The sequence below is a fragment of the Mus caroli genome, unplaced genomic scaffold (assembly GCF_978045245.1).
Source record: "Mus caroli unplaced genomic scaffold, Mus_caroli_1 scaffold_10, whole genome shotgun sequence".
In the NCBI taxonomy this organism is placed as follows: Eukaryota; Metazoa; Chordata; class Mammalia; order Rodentia; family Muridae; genus Mus; species Mus caroli.
In genome coordinates this window covers 92,711,495-92,725,798 of record NW_028227265.1, presented here as the reverse complement: position 1 = coordinate 92,725,798, position 14,304 = coordinate 92,711,495, and the positions used below count along the sequence as shown (strand labels likewise).

At 39.1% G+C, this 14,304-nt stretch overlaps 1 non-coding gene across 1 annotated transcript; it reads right to left on the bottom strand.

Annotated features, from left to right (window-relative positions):
- Window positions 1–13,616: 13,616 nt before the first annotated feature.
- Window positions 13,617–13,718, bottom strand: LOC115031881 (U6 spliceosomal RNA). The gene has a single exon (XR_003837517.1). It is a non-coding gene; the product is annotated as a U6 spliceosomal RNA (small nuclear RNA).
- Between the last annotated feature and the right edge of the window lie 586 nt (window positions 13,719–14,304).

Below are 14,304 nucleotides of genomic sequence, written 5' to 3'. Positions count from 1 at the left end.
GTTATAACTTTTGATCATTGGAGTAATTGGGACTCTGTACAAACAAATAGATATCTAATTGTAGTGGCAATACATGAACTTCCACAGCTATTCCTTTCCCCATCCCTGGAAGCAGTGTGCCTCTAATTTAAAGCAAGAAGTCTAGCTTGTGCACAGTAATGTCCAACCACCCCAAATGACATGCCACTTCTCCTTGGTTAAATCCATTTTGGAAAAGAAACTAGCTGTTATCTATCAGAATCTTCTATTTCCAGAGTTGCAAAAATAAATGACTGGCTTGGTTCTCAACATGGCACTTGGGAAATATACCATGAGTTCTACTGCTACCACATAGATACACCCCTCACTTCACTGGAAAGTGCCACTTTCAGGACTCTGCTTATTCTTACTTTCCCAAGTACAAATAAAATAAAGAGAAGTAACTTGGTAGTGTGTTGGGTCTTATTAGGAATGGGTCTTCTTGAGGACCTGGTATTGATTTTAATTGCTAGAAACTTGGATATTTGGCAATGCTAGGTGAGTCCACTGTCGATCCTATGCTGGATTTTCTTCCATGATTACTCCACTGTGGAGCCATTGGTTTGCCAATAATGTCACAGGCTGCCTGACATCAATTTGTCATATCATTTTTTCTTGCTGAATTGTTTTATACCTCTTCTGTGTTGGATGTGGTGAGTGTGATCATACAATATAAATACCTTTATTTCTTCTGTTCTTTCTCCACAATCTATTTGTATGTTTCTTGAGGTAACTTAAAAACAGTTCCAACTCATAGAGAGAGCTGGAGGGAATGCGGCACATATTGGGAGGGACAAATTAGAAAAGTGAAACTGATGTATCACAATTTATTCCTTTCTATAATTTATCTATAAATAAAAGTACACAGCTCTAGAATCTGAAGGGCATGTAAAATGGGTTAGCACCATAGGATAGAAATTTCTCCATAACTCCTTATTTTATCTGATGAGAATAGAAATTAAAAAAAAAGATAAAATTCACATATACATGAGTGTTGTGTCTCTGACTTCAGCTCAGACATATAAACTGCTGAGAGTGTAGACTTAGCTTTTGATTAAGTAGGAACATCTAGCACGTTCTGGGACATAAATATTCTAGAGGACTAATGATATTGAGGGACAGAAGATTTTTTCTAATATTTTTTCTAACATATAATACATTTTAGTAGTGAGAGAAAACATTTCTGGTTTTATTATTTGACTCTTATGAATGTTCTTTCCACACATGAGTGGTAGAATATTTGGAGCATTGATAAAAGATATATAATATATCTTTTGATTAACACTTCAATTTTATGAGTTTGCTATCAAATATGCGGTGATATATGTTCTGATAAGACTAGATTCTTTGTGCTTAGATTTTTTTCAACCTTAGATTACAATAACTCATGCTATAACAAAAGTTCTTATTGTTTGAAATACACAGCAATTGGTAAAGCTTTTTCAAGTTTCACATACTTAGTCTCGGAAGGAGAATTTTGATAAATACTTATGTATTACACATGTGTGCTACTACATGTGCATAAAAGGGAAGAGGGCTTTGCAAAAGATAGGTTGCATTATTATCAAAGATACCTTCTTTTCCTTAGAAGAGGGTTCACCTCACTGACTCTGCTTCTGTGGTTTACCCAGCCTCCTGGGAAATGAGATAGGGAATAGACTATTACTCCTTAATCGTTGGGCTTAATCTTATGAATTGTTTCAATGCAAAGGAAAAATGCACAGGGATGATTTATACTGCTTAACACAGCCTAGAGACATTTAGTGTGATAGTTACAGCTGCTTCTGACCTTGTCTTCTTCCACAATAGTATAATGTCTCTGGACTCATTCCTTCACTTCCATTACAGATTAACATAATTGATGAAAAGCCTGCCACCAACTCCTGTAACATGAAATACATCCAGCTTCTATTGTTATTGTCTCAAGCCATTGATAGTTGAGGACAATTCACCGTAAGGAGCCTAGCTCATGAATACTTCCATGGCATAAAAGATTCAAGTTAATCATGTTAATCAAGTTAATCAAGTGGCCTACTATTACCTCAAGGAATAAAACCAAATCAGAAATGAAGTTCTGTCATTTAGTTTTGGCATGTTGAACACAACAGCAGTAACAAAATCAGCCTGGATGAGAATCTATGTCCTGCACAGCTCACATCCAAACCCTGTTATAGTCATGTTATCAGTTGGTCTACTGAGAAGGACCTGGGTGGTTTATATAGGTAGGCTTCTGTATTTGGTCTTTTTATGGGGAGATTCATCCATAGTAACAGCTCACAGGTCAGCATTTTTAAGGGTTTACAACATTTTTATAGTCTATGTTTGAGAGATCTGTAACTCACCTCAAATCTCATTACTAGTCTTCAACCCCCCCCCCCAAATTTTCTAGCTAGCTACTTTCCAAGAACCAAAAAAGGAATAACAGACTACCTCTCTTTTTATTTGAAATCATGAACAGCATTTTCCCAGTGACTGCCAGCTTAGGAGAAATTCCCTACAAAATTTCATTCAAGGCCATTCCTAGTAGAGTATCGTGCGACAGCCTTCCAATTCTGAATGTCTGAAAATTCGGAACATTATCTGGTAAGCCAAAACTCACATATTTTCTTTAATATATATCTCTGTAGTTATTAGCAAGAACATGTTAGATTCCCAGTTAGCACAAGATAAATAAATTGCCTCATATTAATTATGAATATTAATGCCTTTCTCTCTTGGAACTTACCCAGTTTGAATGTGAAACTGATAGTGAGCTGATCAGACATGTAGGGTGAGAGAAAAGTGGCAAAGAAGTGACTCTGTACATACCCAAGTTCTTCAAGTTCTCGTTTATCTGCACATTGCATGCACTCTCAGATCCAGCCCCATAAACTCCCCTTTTGCTCCACAGTGAAAAACTGCTAGACTCATCCTATTCTGTGATTTAGACTATTGACGAACACATTGCTTACTCCATGCACTTGACATGCATGGTTGCTTTCTATCCATTGTCAACATTTCTATTTTTACTTCGAGGAATACCAAGTGGCAGGGTGCTTTCCATGTGCAGAAGTCAGGGGATAAAGTGTGAGCCCTTACTCCCAAATGGTAGGGATCTGTGTTGCTCATTCTAGTAATAAGTCATCAACCAGGAACTCATGTGATATGGCTTGCTTACTGGTTTTAATTTTCAGCTCCACTATTCCTTACCATGAAATATGCCCTTATTCTGAACATCAACTGAAACTGTCAAATTTATGTTTGAAAAAAAAAACAATAAACACCAAGTTCTGCACAGTGGGTAGTACAAGGGGATATTTATACTGCTAATAAGAAATGCAAAAAGACTGAGAGGTGACAAAAACGAAAAAAAGGAATATCCCTGATACCCAAGGCTGTGTATTGACCGCCTTGGAAAAGGTGTGTCTCTAGTAATGTGAATGTGACTGTTGTTATCATATGGTGATGGAAGTTTTGTAGTAACCCACCATTGTTCTCTTTGACCTGCTAGTTATTTAGTTGTAGTTGTAGTTGTAGTTGTGGTTGTGGTTGTAGTTGTAGTTGTAGTTGTAGTTGTAGTTGTAGTTGTTGTTGTTGTTGCAAAGGCTAACAGGCAATAAGGGAACATGTCATAGGAATTACTAGATGTTGCATGTACCTGGTACTAAACTTAGCATCCAGTCTAGAATGCATTTTATTTGCACTCTTGACAGGAGTTCCATCATTGTTAGCACCAGCTTATATAAGTCAGGCACTACAGAGTTTTATATTTATGTAATGATGATCCTGTCACTAATAATTTCCTTATCAATTTGGACTGGAGTCTTTACTGATCCTTTGCAGAATGTAGATGTATAGATCAGTGTACATCTTGAATGTCACAGAGATAGCCCAACATTTATTGTACTCTAAAACTTGTAACTCTAGACAAGGAGATGTTGGTATGCTTTGTTAGTAGCTATAGGCTATCAAGTTGAATTTCTAAATATCTAAGCAAATAAGGGGAGCAGGCAGAGTATTAGTTAGTTTCGTATATCTGTGACAGTCATATTACCATAAGCAAAGGAGGAAATATTTTCTTCTCACAATTTCAGTGGATTTAGTTCATGGCTACTTCACCTCAACTCATGGTCACCTGGGAAGAGCATCTTGGTTTCAGGTAGAAGAGAATTGTTTCTAATTTCTTGGTGACAGGAGTCGAGAGGAGAGGAGTTATGGTTTAGTTAACTTGTCCTTATATTTTTATGTTATGTTGGCTGACAGCCCATGAAATCATAGAACTAATATTTAGAGTGAATCTTACTTCTCAGTTAATCCTTCTTGAAAGCATTTTTCTGGACATAACCACAGATGTTCTCACCAGTCTTTTAGATTGTTCTTTATGTAGTGGCATTCACAACAAAGAGAAACCATTTTAATAAAGGGAAAATAAGAATTCAGGAGCTTAATAGTCTTTTAATATTGTTCTTTCTAGCCATACACACACACACACATTGAAGATGTTTTCATTTTTCCATTGTATATTTTTGGCATCTTTATAAAAAATCAAGTGACAGTAAGGGTGTGGTTTTATTTCTGGGTCTTCAATTCTATTCCATTGATCAACATGTCTGTCTCTGTACCAATATCATGCAGTATTTATCATTATTGCTCTGTAGTAAAGCTTGAGGTCAGGGATGGTGATTCCCCCAGCTGTTTCTTTTATTGTTAAAATTGTTTTCACTATCTTTGTTTTTTTTTTTTTTTTTTTTTTTTTTGCCTTTCTAGATGAATTTGAGAATTGCTCTTTCCACGTCTTCGAAGAATTGTGTTGAGATTTTGATGGGGATTGCACTGAATCTATAGACTGCCTTTGGTAGGATGTCCATTTTTACTATGTTAATTCTGCCAATCCATCAACATGTGAGATCTCTCCATTTTCTGAGATCTTCTTTGATTTCTCTCTTGAGAGACTTAAAGTTATTGTTTCACAGGTCTTTCACTTGTTTGGTTAGAGTTACCCCAAGATATTTTATACTATTTGTAGCTATTGTGAAGGGAATATACATGATATAGTCCACAGAACTCAAAAAGCTCAACAAGCTGAAGTGTCCAATTGAGGACGCCTCAGTCCCACTTGAGAGAGAGAAGGAAGCAATCACAAGTGTGGAGGGAGGGAGGGACTTGGGAGGGAGAGTGGGAGGTTGTGGGTGGGAGGGGAACCTGATATGGTGTTGGATGAGGAAAGGGACTGAAGCCCTGAGGGCCAGCAGAAGAACATAAATAGGCAACCTCGGGAAACAGATTGGGGCACCACCCAGAATGTAACAGAGACCTGGGAAGTGAGAGACTTCCAGGACTAAAAGGGAGGGACCTTAGATGAAATGTCCAACAGTAGGGAGAGGGAACTTATAGAGCCCACCTCCAGCAGGAATACAGTGCATCAAGTGAGGGATGGGGTTGCCATGTCACAGTTACAACTTTGACTCATAAATTGTTCCAGTCTGAAAGAATTACAGGGATGGACATAGAGAGGAGCCTGAGGAAAAGAAGCTCCCAAAGTGGGATCCAGCTCAAGGGAAGGTCCCAAGGCCTGACACTATTAATGAGGCTATGGAGTGCTCACAAAAAGAGATCTATCATGATTGCCCTCCAAAAGACCCAAACAAGCAACTTAAAGAGTCAGATGCAGATATTTGCACCCAACCAATGGACAGAAGCAGCTGACCCTGTTGTTGAATTAGGGAAGGCAGAAAGAAGTTGAGGAGAAGGGTGACCCTGTAGGATGACCAGCAGTCTTAATTAATCTGGACTCCTGAGATCTTTCAAACACTGGACCACCAAACAGGCAGCATACACCAGCTGATATATAGTCCCCCAACAGATATACAGCAGAGGACTTCTGGGTCTGTGTTCATTCACAGATGATGCACCTAACCCTCTATCTATCTATCTATCTATCTATCTATCTATCTATCTATCTATCCATCCATCCATGCATCCATCCATCTATCTATTGATCTATCCATCTATCTATAGAGTAAGGGTCTGAAATTCAGTGAAGGAAGAACCCAGACTTATTATGCAAAAAACTAAGAGCATTTATTCTGCAGCAACAATTAGAATGCTAGGGTCACCATAATTTCAGAATGTCGACACAGACAAAGGCACTTGGAGCTCTCTTTATAACAGAATTTCTTCTTCTTTTTTTAATGGTATACTTTTTTATTTTTTAATTTTAAAATTCTTTTTAAAATTTTTTTATCAGATATTTTCTTCATTTACATTTCAAATGCTCTCCCAACAGTTTCCTATACCCTCCCCCACCCTGCTCCCCTACCCACTCACTCAAACTTCTTGGCCCTGGCGTTCCCCTGTACTGGGGCATATAAAGTTTGCAAGACCAAGGGGCCTCTCTTCCCAATGATGGCCAACTAGGCCATCTTCTGATACATATGCAGCTAGAGACATGAGATCTGGGGGTACTGATTAGTTCATATTGTTGTTTCAACTATAGGGTTGCAGACCCCTTCAGCTCCTTGGGTACTTTAGCTCCTCCATTGGGGGCCCTGTGTTCCATCCTATGACTGTGAGCATCTACTTCTGTATTTGCCAGGCACTGGCATAGCCTCACAAGAGACAGCTATATCAGGGTCCTTTCAGCAAAAGCTTGCTGGCATGTACAATAGTGTCTGTGTTTGGTGGCTGATTATGGGATGGACCCCCAGGTGGGGCAGTCTCTGGATGGTCAATCCTTTCATCTTAGATCCAAACTTTGTCTCTGTAACTCCTTCCATGGGTATTTTATTCCCTATTCTAGGGAGGAATGAAGTATCTACATGTTGGTCTTCCTTCTTCTTGATTTTCTTGTGTTTTACAAATTGTATATTGGGTATTCTAGGTTTCTGGGCTAATATCCACTTATCAGTGAGTGCACATCAAGTGACTTCTTTTGTGATTGGGTTACCTCACTCAGGGTGGTATCTTCCAGATACATCCATTTGCCTAAGAATTTCATAAATTCATTGATTTTAATAGCTGAGTAGTACTCCATTGTATAAATGTACCACATTTTCTGTATCCATTCCTCTGTTGAGGGACATCTGGGTTCTTTCCAGATTCTTGCTATTATAAATAGGGCTGCTATGAACATAGTGGTGCATGTGTCCTTATTACCAGTTGGAACATCTGGATTTATGCCCAGGAGAGGTATTGGAGGATCCTCCGGTAGTACTATGTCCAGTTTTCTAAGGAACCACCAGACTGATTTCCAGAGTGGTTGTACAAGCTTGCAATCCCACCAACAATGGAGGAGTGTTCCTCTTTCTCCACATCCTCGCCAGCATCTGCTGTCACCTGAATTTTTGATTTTAGCCATTCTGACTGGTGGAAGGTGGAATCACAGGGTTGTTTTGATTTGCATTTTCTAGATGATTAAGAATATAACAGAACTTCTTGATTGCTTCTGAGATCATGGCTGACTTCTAAAACCTACTACACATTCCAAGGGTTTATAAAATCCATTAACTGAAGGAGCAACCCAGACAGATCAGCTGTGGAAGCAAAGTACCTTATACTTAGGATGGGTACCAAATGGTTTATAGACTAGTTTCTGAATGGAGACAAAAAGATAAAAGAACACTTCAACACACACACACACACACACACACACACACACACACACACACACACACACACACAGAATCACTTTCAGCTTAGTTGGGCACTCAGTGCTCTACTGTGTGAGTCAGAAACAGCCAATTGACTTCACAATCTTTAAAATCAGGACTGTTGCCATAGTTACCAGTACATTGGCTACTTGACCTCTATCCATACAACACCACCCATCTCATGCTGCTAGTAGTGATAATTTAGGTTATAAACTGCCACATACAACAGAATTTCCAATAGTGCCTAACCCTCAACAAGAGTAGCCCAACCAGAATCCTATTTTGATGATTCCAAAACTCCTATAGATGTGAAACCCTGCTCCCTGAGGCTTCTCGAAAGACACTCTATTAGTCAATATCTCAACTGGAAAAAAAATCTTTCACAGTGAGGAAAGTTAAATAAATTGATTTTTACACAGATGTGGGCAGGGTAGAATGAAAGCATGAAGGGCTGCTGCTGTCACTGAAAGGACCAAAAATGTGTCACTTTCTAACCGTTCAGCCCAAAAGGGTGAGAGTGAAAGCTGTTGCCCAATCCCGTGGTGGGTGTAGATGTGGAGAGGACTCAAAGAATTACTCTATTTTAGAGGTCTTCAGCATTTGGCATTGACTCTGTAGAAAAAAAAATCCACAAACCAAAGGTGAACTTCAGTTGCCCCTAGCTTTTTCACTTGGAAGATACTTCTGTGGGCTGAAAATGCAACACAAGCCTACAAATGTGAAATCTAGGAGATGGAGCTCTTATTCAGTAGTCCAGGAGGAAAGCTTCAAGTGTGGGTTTGAAAGGGAAAGAACAGATAACCAATAAAGGGGATAGTAAGGGAAGTAATAGAGTAAGTCTATGTCTAGCATCCTTATCTTTTTCCTATACATCACTGACGTTTGGATCTGCAATATCCTCCAAAGTCCAATATGCTTAAGGATTGGTTCTCAGCCCATTTGATGAGTGGGAGACTATAGGCATTTTGAGAATGTTGGACAGAAGAAGATGAGTGCCTCATTTCTTCTACATTCTGTTCCTGCACTCAATGAAGTAGGAACATTTGGCCTATTGCTGCCTTAGTAGCCTTAGTTACTTTTCTATTGCTGTGATTCCCCAATCATCCTTGCCTCCCTTACACCTTTGAGAGGCAAGATCTCCCATGGATATTGACACACCGTGGCATATCAAGTTGTAGGAGATCTAGGTGCATCTTCTCCTAGACATGATCAGCAAATGAAGTAAAATTTTAAAATTATCTCTTAAAATTTTTAAGTATTAAAAATACAATAAAAAGAAAAGAAACAGAAAACCCAATTTTAATGTTTAAATATTTCATTTTTATATTATATATGAAAAATTAAATAGATTTGGTTCTAATTTTATAAAAAGTAAAACATATACATTTGGCATTTTCTTTTTTTTCAGATTTATCTTTTTTATTAGATATTTCCTTCATTTACATTTCAAATGCTATCCCCCAAACCCTATACACTCCCTATGCCCTGCTCCCCAACCCACCCACTCCTGCTGGCTGGCCCTGGCATTCCCCTGTATGGGGGCATATGATCTTCTCAAGATCAAGGACCTCTCCTCCCATTGATGGCCAACTATGCCATCCTCTGCTACATATGCAACAAGTGACACAGCTCTGGGGGGTACTGGTTAATTCATGTTGTTCCTCCCATAGGATTGCAGACCCCTTTAGCTCCTTGGGTGCTTTCTCAAGCCCCTTCATTAAGGGTCCTGTGTTCCATCCGATAGATGACTGTGAGCATCCACTTATGTGTTTGCCAGGCACTGGCATAGCCTCACAATACAGGTTATAGCAGGGTCCTGTCAGCAAAATTTTTCTGGCATATTCAACAGTGTCTGGGTTTGGTGGTTGTATATGGGATGGATCCTCAGGTGGGTCAATCTCTGGATGGTCCTCCCTTCTGTCTCAGCTCACAAATTTGTATCTGTAACTCCTGTGGTATTTTGTTTCTGACTCTAATAAGGAGCAAAGTATGCACACTTTGGTTTTCCTTCTTCTTGAGTTTCATGTGTTTTGTAAATTGTATCTTAGATATTCTAAGTTTCTGGGCTGATATCCACTTATGTTCTTTTGTGATTGGGTTACCTAACTCAGGATGATATCCTACAAATCCATCCATTTGCCTAAGAACTTCATGAATTCATTGTTTTTAATAGCTGAGTAGTACTACATTGTATAAATGTATCACATTTTCTATATCCATTCCTCTGTTGAGGGACATCTGGGTTCTTTCCAACTTCTAGCTATTATAAATAAGGCTGCTATGAACATAGTGGAGCATGTGTCCTTATTACCAGTTGGAACATCGTCTGGGTATATGCCCAGGAGAGGAATTGCTGAATCTTCTGATACTACTATGGCCAGTTCCCTGAGGAATAGCCAGACTGATTTCCAGAATGGTTGTACAAGCTTGCAATCCCACCAACAATGGAGGAGTGTTCCTCTTTCTCCACTTACTTGCCAGGATCTGCTGTGACCTGAATTTTTGATCTTAGCCATTATGACTGATATGAGGTGGAATCTCAGTGTTGTTTTGATTTGCATTTCCCTGATGATTAAGGATGTTGAACATTTTTTTTTTCAGGTGCTTCTCAGCCATTTGGTATTCCGCATTCCGTTGAGAATTCTTTGTTTAGCTGTATACCCCATTTTTAATAGGGTTATTTTATTTTCTGGAGGCCATCTTCTTGAGTTCTTTATGCATATTACATATTAGTCACCTATCTGATTTAGGATTGATAAAGATCCTTTTCCAATCTGTTGGTGGCCTTTTTGTCTTATTGACGGTGTCTTTTGCCTTACAGAAGCTTTGCAATTTTATGAGGTCCCATTTGTCGATTCTTGATCTTATAGCACAAGCCATTGCTGTTCTGTTTAGGAACTTTTTCCCCTGTGCCCATATCTTCAAGGCTTTTCCACACTTTCTCCTCTATAAGTTTCAGTGTCTCTGGTTTTATGTAGAGTTCCTTGATCCACTTAGACTTGAGCTTTGTACAAGGAGATAAGAATGGATCAATTCGCATTCTTCTCCATGATAACTGACATTTGGCAGTTTCAACAGGCATATATACATCAGAAGCACAATAAAAAGATCTTACCCATGAAGTATCTAGTCTTTCACCTTGAAAATCTTGAACATGGATGAATATATATATATATATATATATATATATATATATATATACGAGAAAGAAAAAATATACTAGGAAAATATGTGCATAACTTAGGAGAAACCCCACCATTAAAGTCTTTAAGGGAACCATGGCGGTATGTGAGTGAATGATCACTTGCCCAATATTCACGAGGCTCTTATTTTGACCCATGCCACTTCTTCAGCTTCCTCTAAACCAGTGATTCTCAACCACGCCAATGCTGTGACACATTCACACACATTCTCATGTTGTGGTGACCCCAAAACATAAAATTATTTTGTTGCTTCTTTAAAACAGCACTTTTGCTACTGTTATGAGTTGTAATCTGAATATCTGATATGCAGGATATCTGATATGTGATCTCTGTGAGAGTGTCCCTTGAACCTCTGAAGGGATCATGACACAAAGATGAGGTCCCCTGCCTACAATATGAATTTAAAAGGGGATGCAAAGGAAGCCTAAAGTTTATAGCATTAAAGAGATCTGGTTATAATAAAAACTTAAGCTTAGTTTAAGGAGCTTTTAATGTCAATTTCAGAAATTCAAAACGTAAATGGCTCTCGTCAAAAGGTATCCCAGCTTGGTAACACATGTGGGTCCAGCCCAGGACACCCCTTTCTGTTAATCATTGGTGGTTTCAATTCACTCTCTTAAGTTCTAAAGTAGCCTATATATTGAACCATGCATGTCTCCCAACTGACTCATGGAGATTTTAGTACCTTTGTAGCAAGAGATACATGAGAATATGGCCATAATGAAAAATTACAAAAGAAAATGAAAAGAAAGATGTTAATGCAAATGTATGGTCTTAAGTATAAACTTATCAAGGGAGCTTTAAGAATTTAAAAATCTTTTTTTTTATTTTTATTTCATTTTATTTTACTCTATTTTATTTTTTTTTAAATATTTTCTTTATTTACATTTCAAATGTTATCCACTTTTCCTGGTTTCTCCTCTGAAAACCCCCTATCCCATTCCCCCTCCCCCTGCTAACCAACCCACCCACTCCCACATCCGTGTCCTTGCATTTCCCTACACTGGGGCATCAAGCCTTCACAGGTCCAAAGACCTCTCCCCCATTGATGTCCAAAAAGGACATCTTCTGCTACATATGTGGCTGGAACCATGGGTCCCTCCATCTGTACTCTTTGGTTGGCTGTTTAGTTCCTGGGAGCTCTGGGGGTACTGGTTGGTTCATATTGTTGTTCCTCCTATGGAACTGCAAACCCCTTGAGCTCGTTGGGTCCTTTCTCTAGCTCCTCCATTGGGGACCCTGTGCTCAGTCCATTGGTCAGCTGTAAGCATCTACTTCTGTGTTTTTCAGGCATTGGCAAAGTCTCTCAGGAGATAGCTATATCAGGCTCCAGTCAGCAAGCTCTTGTTGGCATCCACAATAGTGTCTGGGTTTGGTAACTGTATATGAGATGACTCCTCAGGTCAGTCAGTCTCTAAATGGCCTTTCCTTCAGTCTCTGCTCCACACTTTGTCTCTATATCTCCTCCCAATGGGTATTTTGATCCCCCTTCTAAGAAGGTCAAAAGTATCTACACTTTGGTCTTCATTTTGAGCTTCATGTGGTCTGTGAATTGTATATTGGGTATTCCAAGCTTCTGAGCTAATATCCACTTATCAGTGAGTGCATACCACTCACTGTGTTATTTTGTGATTGGGTTACCTCACTCAGGATGACATTTTCTAGTTTCATCGATTTGCATAAGTATTTCATGAATCCGCTGTTTTTAATAGCTGAGTAGTACTCCATTGTGTAAATGTACCACATTTTCTGTATCTATTCCTCTGTTGAGTGACATTTGGGTTCTTTCCAGCTTCTGGCTATTATAAATAGGGTTATGAACATAATGGAGCATGTGTCCTTATTACATGTTAGAGCATCTTCTGAGTATATACCCAGGAGTGGAATAGCTGGGTCCTCAGGTAGTACTATGCCCTGTTTTCTAAGTGAACTGCCAAACTGATCTCCAGAATGGTTGTACCAGCTTGCAATCCCACCAGCAATGGAAGAGTGTTCCTCTTTCTCCACATCCTTGACAGCATCTGCTGTCAACTGAGTTTTTGACCTTAGCCATTCTGACTGGTGTGAGGTAGAATTTCAGGGTTGCTTGATTTGCATTTCCCTGATGACTAAGGATGTTGAACATTTCTTTTTGTGCACCTTAGACATTCAGGAATCCTCAGTTCAGAATTCTTTGTTTAACTCTGTACCCCATTTTTTTAATTTATTTTTTTAATTAGGTATTTTCTTCATTTACATTTCCAATGCTATCCCAAAAGTCCCCCAAACCCTCTTCCCTCCCCCCCTACTCCCACTTCTTGGCCCTAGTGTTTCCTTGTACTGAGGCATATAAAGTTTGCAAGACCAATGATCCTCTCCACTGATGGCCGACAAGGTCATCTTCTGATCCATATGCAGCTAGAGACATGAGCTCCGGGGGTACTGGTTAGTCCATATTGTTGTTCCACCTATAAGGGTTGCAGACCCCTTTAGCTCATTGGGTACTTTCTCTAGCTCTTCCATTGGGGGCCCTGTGATCCATCCAATAGCTGACTGTGAGCATACACTCCTGTGTTTGCTAGGCCCCGGCATCGTCTCACAAGAGACAGCTATATCTGGGTCCTTTCAGCAAAATCTTGCTAGTGTATGCAATGGAAGCGTTTGGAAGCTGATTATGGGATGGATCCCTGGATACGGCAGTCTCTAGATGGTCCATCCTTTCATCTCAGCTCCAATCTTTGTCTCTGTAACTCCTTCCCTGGGTGTTTTGTTCCCAATTTTAAGAAGGAAAAATATGGAACGCTTCACGAATTTGTGTGTCATCCTTGCGCAGGGGCTAATCTTCTCTGCTCAGTTCCAATTTTAGTATATGTGCTGCCGAAGCAAGCACTGTACCCCATTTTTAATAGGGTTATTTGTTTCTCTGTAGTCTAACTTCTTGAGTTCTTTGTGTATATTGGATATTAGCCTTCTATCAAATATAGGATTGGCAAAGATCTTTTCCCAATCTTTTGATTGCCATTTTGCCCTATTGACAGTTTCCTCTGTCTTACAGAAGCTTTGCAATTTTATGAGGTCCCATGTATCAATTCTTGATCTTAGAATATAACCTATTGGTGTTCGGTTCAGGAAAATTTCCTCTGTGCTTATGTACTCAAGATTCTTCCACACTTTCTTTTCCATTATTTTTCTATTTGTATCTGGTTTTATGTGGAGGTCCTTGATCCACTTGGACTTGAGCTTTGTACAAGGAGATAAGAATGGGTCAATTTTCATTCTTCTACATGCTAACCTCCAGTTGAACCAGCATTTGTTAAAAATGCTGTTCTTTTTCCACTAGGTAGTTTTAGCTCCTTTGTCAAATATCAAGTGACTATAAGTGTGTGTGTTGGTTCATTTCTGGGGTCTTGAATTCTATTCCATTGATCTACCTGTCTGTCACTGTACCAATACCATGAAGTGGTTTTTGTTGTTGT